The 5,000-nt window shown below is 44.1% G+C and overlaps 1 protein-coding gene across 4 annotated transcripts in view; it reads right to left on the bottom strand.

Moving 5' to 3' along the window:
- Positions 1–5,000, bottom strand: part of LOC135100710 (pyrokinin-1 receptor-like) — a 128,407-nt gene that overhangs the window by 123,257 nt on the left and 150 nt on the right. The window lies entirely within an intron of this gene.

The raw sequence follows: 5,000 nt of genomic DNA, 5'->3' as shown, positions 1-5,000 counted from the left end.
GCAAAATTTACTTCTTTACTCCATTTTCTTTATTTCTGTAACAATGGTAACGTAATTTTTGCAGAGCTTGTAATGTTAACAAAGGAAAACGGGGAAATGGTTGGGAATATCAACCTTAATCCGACAACTTATAATAGGGAAGGTTTCAGAGTCACCTCTGTAAACACTTCCCTTCATCTAGGTTACCAAAGTCCCCTCCATTCCTCACCTCGACTAGTTGCGCTGATGCAGGGGAGACCGGCCTTTGCAGGGGTCACGCGAGGGGAAGGGTAGGGGAGAACACAGTGCTGGTCAGTAAATCCCTCGATACCCTTGGCTTCCTGGCTTTGTTTGCCCCCGACCTCTGAGCTGACGGAGAGAAAGAGTCCGACCAAAGCTCCTTACAGCGGGGGGTAAAAATACGCATGATGCACGCACACACACACACACACACACACACACACACACACACACACACACACACACACACACACACACACACACACACAATCTACACGGTAACCATCCCCATTCCACACACACACAGTCCACACGCCCTTCCTTCCCTCGCATACATAAAGCCTACACATACCCTCCCACACAAACAACACTTGTATGCCTCACCTTTCCCTCACCTGACACACACCTACACACCACTTTAACTCTTCCCACTCACCGCACATACAAACTAAACGACTCTTCACTCTACCGAAACGTATAATTTACACGTCCCCACCTCCACACACACACACACACACACACACACACACACACACACACACACACACACACACACACAATCTACATAACCAAACCTCCGCCCTCCGTCTCCCGCCCGTCCCCTTCCACACACCCACAAAGGAATGCGCAACAGGCTTTCCTTTCAGTCCTCGCAATGGTCACCAGCTACCAATGTTTGCACAGCTTAATTAAGCACAAAACATCCTCGCTTTGAGTCGCCATTACTCCAGTAAGCTCGCGGCACGGTCATTACACTCGCTAGCCTCCGCCCACACACATGATTCCCAACACGACCCCCAATTAGCGCCAATGCATCGCTCATGTTCCGCAGTCAGTCGTCGCTCGCGGCTTGGGTTCATACACGCTTTGCCTTCATGAGGATACAGGGCAGAGGACAAATTTGAAAGAAAACGTACCAGAGGGGAGAGAGAACAGCGGATACAGCAATGGATAAAATGTACTACTCAGCCCAGCCATTGAAAAAAATGGAGCTTTATGTACATGATTTATGGAAGACAAGACAGAAAAACTATAGAAACCCCGAACCAGCCCTGAACTCTGACTTAACCACCGTGATACAGCGCCCCTGCTACAACGCTCAGCAACTTAATTATCGTAATGCTCCTGCTACAACGCTCGGCAGCATTACGAGTATTTCAGATGCTACATAGATACATAATGATCAGCCAGACTCTCGAGGCATTTCTTCTCCCATCAGTGGCGCAGCATCCCGGCCAGACTATCACGAGAGTCATGGAAACGTCCTTGAGAACCCTGAAAACCCTGATCACTTCCAATATAGTTTGTTAAAAAGTTGACGAGATGAGACACCTAAACGTTTGAGAGTGTGGGCTGCAGCAGACACGACCTGGAGCTGAGCCTTGTGGAGTGTTTCACCTGTTAATGATCCAAAGTTGCGGAGGAATATGAATTGACAAAAGTACAGATTTAGACTTGATTTGTACGTGATCAGTGTTCTTGTTAGTGTAGTGTGTGTGTGAGGATGCAGAAGTGGTAACTCTATTAATATTGATAACTACGAAAATTAATGTTTTATAGAAGTAAAATACGTAACAACAACAACAACAACAACAATAACAATAATAATAATAATAATAATAACAATAATAATGCGTTACAATAAACAAAAAAAAAAAAAACGCCACCAAATGTTTACGCTTTAGCTGCAAAATTTGTTCGACTGCGAGTGTGTGTGTGTGTGTGTGTGTGTGTGTGTGTGTGTGTGTGTGTGTGTGTGTGTGTGTGTGTGTGTGTGTGTGTGTGTGTGTGTGTGTGTGTGTGTGTGTGTGTGTGTGTGTGTGTGTGTGTGTGTGTGTGTGTATGAAATTGCCCTATCTTTCCCCGTCATCATTTTAGCGACGCACTGCACTGGGGCGGGAAAGAAGGAAATATATGACGAGTGCATGGTGTTCTTTCCAGCCGTACCTGCAATACATCCTGCTTTATGGAGTCAGGCACAGTGGACAGTTTCGCGTGATTTGTGTGTGTCTGGCTGTATTGTGCCTCTCGTGTGCCTGTCCTGTTAGGGATGAGGCTTGGTTGGATTTGCCTGTCTACCTGCCTAATTGTGTGTGTGTGTGTGTGTGTGTGTGTGTGTGTGTGTGTGTGTGTGTGTGTGTGTGTGTGTGTGTGTGTGTGTGTGTGTGTGTGTGTGTGTGTGTGTGTGTGTGTGTGTGTGTGTGTGTGTGTGTTTGTGAATGTCTCGTTTTATGTATATTGGTTTATAAGTTGTCATGTTTGTATGTTTGCCTATCTCTCTCTCTCTCTCTCTCTCTCTCTCTCTCTCTCTCTCTCTCTCTCTCTCTCTCTCTCTCTCTCTCTCTCTCTCTCTCTCTCTCTCTCTCTCTCTCTGTGTGTGTGTGTGTGTGTGTGTGTGTGTGTGTGTGTGTGTGTGTGTGTGTGTGTGTGTGTGTGTGTGTGTGTGTGTGTGTGTGTGTGTGTGTGTGTGTGTGTGTGTGTGTTTGTGAATGTCTCGTTTTATGTATATTGGTTTATAAGTTGTCATATTTGTATGTTTGCCTATCTCTCTCTCTCTCTCTCTCTCTCTCTCTCTCTCTCTCTCTCTCTCTCTCTCTCTCTCTCTCTCTCTCTCTCTCTCTCTCTCTCTCTCTCTCTCTCTCTCTCTCTGTGTGTGTGTGTGTGTGTGTGTGTGTGTGTGTGTGTGTGTGTGTGTGTGTGTGTGTGTGTGTGTGTGTGTGTGTGTGTGTGTGTGTGTGTGTGTGTGTGTGTGTGTGTGTGTGTGTGTGTGTGTGTGTGTGTGTGTGTGTGTGTGTGAGATTAAAAATACCTTCAGTAAAGATGGCTTTCAATTCACTATTGGTAAACTTTATTTCTCTTCCTCTCTCCTCCTCCTCCTCCTCCTCCTCCTCCTCCTCCTCCTCCTCCTCCTCCTCCTCCTCCTCCTCCTCCTCCTCCTCCTCCTCCTCCTCCTCCTCCTCCTCCTCCTCCTCCTCCTCTTCATTTTTTCTTTTTCTCCTTCGGCTTCTTTTTCTATTTTCTCCTTGCTCATAGAAGTTTCCCTCTGATGCACGTTAATTTTCCGCATCCAAGAAAAGGAGGCGAAATTAGGAGCTTTAATCCCATTGCACTTTTCTAACATTTTTTTCCCTTCTTTTCTCGCAATTGTCCTCGTTCTCCAGTTGCTCGACTTATCTTCCTACTTGAGATCTTGCTAGAGTGAAATTTTACGTCTCTAAATTTAGCTCCCTAAGTAACTCTGCTCGTCTTCATTTTTTTCTCTCTATTTTCGTCTACTTTGATGGACTTTTCTTTATAAACAGTAATTATCCCTTTCTTCTTGTTCTTCAGCTTTTTTCTTCTCTTTTTCCTCTATTTCCTACACTTTATTCCTTTTCTGCCACCTTGTTCTTGTTCTTCTTTTTCTTTCTCTTCCTCTACCTCCCTCTGCTTCTCTTCCTCATTCAACTGTCACTCTTTCTTCAATTATTCCTTTCCTCCTCTTTTTGTACTTCTCGGCCTCGTCATCCTCCACATGAAGAATAAACATTTCGCACCAAGAACAAGAAGAAGAATCCCCCAGCGGTCCTCCTCAGTCGGGCATTATCATCGACACGTCAGGAAACACACGACAGTAACCTTTTCACGAATGCTGCAGTAAGGGGCGTGAAATATTCCCTTCTCCAAATCCCCACGGCAGGACAGCGAACTCTCATGTTTTCCTATTCTTCCTCTCTCTCTCTCTCTGTCTCTCTAATGCGTGTGTGTTATTCTTTCTCTGCTCGCCTGTCGATGGCACGCTGCTCATGATAAACACAGTGATCTAGGAGAGGAAGGAGTGTGTTGATCATGTACTGAGTTGTTATTTTTAGGACGGTGGGTGATCTCTGGCAAGCACGGGCAGGATGGGACAGATGTGTGTGTGTGTGTGTGTGTGTGTGTGTGTGTGTGTGTGTGGTGTTAGGGTGGAGCGATGAAATGCTACGAGGGTTGCTGTTGCTGGTGCAGTAGTGATGGTTATATGAACGTCAGCAGTAGCAAATATGACAACAGTAATAAATAATAATATGTAGTAGTAGTAGTAGTAGTAGTAGTAATAGTAGTAGTAGTAGTAGTAGTAGTAGTAGTAGTAGTAGTAGTAGTAGTAGTAGTAGTAGTAGTAGTAGTAGTAGTAGTAGTGGTAGTAATAATAATAATAATAATAATAATAATAATAATAATAATAATAATAATAATAATAATAATAATAATAATAATAATAATAATAATAATAATAATAATAATAAATCACTGGACAACAAAGAATTTCCATCAATAACAATTTAGAACAGACACGATGCAGTCTTCACGCATGCCTCATACACTGATCTGCAGCGTTATCTTACTCTTCAGGAAATAAACAGCACTCAATCTGCTTCTGCCACTTGGGGAAACCATTCTTCTCTCTCCTTCCCGCTACAATCACTCGTCCTCGAGGTACAAGTAACATACAAGGTTGACTGAACTGTCGCAATATCTCCTGTGAGCTTCCCGATATTAAGTGCAACGAAAATATAAGAAATCACTTTTATGGAGTCCCAATCGAAGAAGTTTTGGAAGAGCAGCATTTTGAGGATCCTTTCACTGCAAGACTTGGCCGCCTCGACGCGGGCTGTGAAAACTTTTGATGGAATCACATGATCTTCATTCTGGGCTGGATTTGTGGAAGTTATCGACACTTACAAAGGCACGGGATGCCACACCTCACTGAAACTACACTTATGGCACTTACACTCCACTTCCTAAGAAAAAAAAATAAATAA

Source organism: Scylla paramamosain, chromosome 5 (genome assembly GCF_035594125.1).
Source record: "Scylla paramamosain isolate STU-SP2022 chromosome 5, ASM3559412v1, whole genome shotgun sequence".
Taxonomy (NCBI): domain Eukaryota; kingdom Metazoa; phylum Arthropoda; class Malacostraca; order Decapoda; family Portunidae; genus Scylla; species Scylla paramamosain.
The sequence above is the reverse complement of the archived record's forward strand: the minus strand, read 5'-3'. Positions and strand labels throughout refer to the sequence as shown.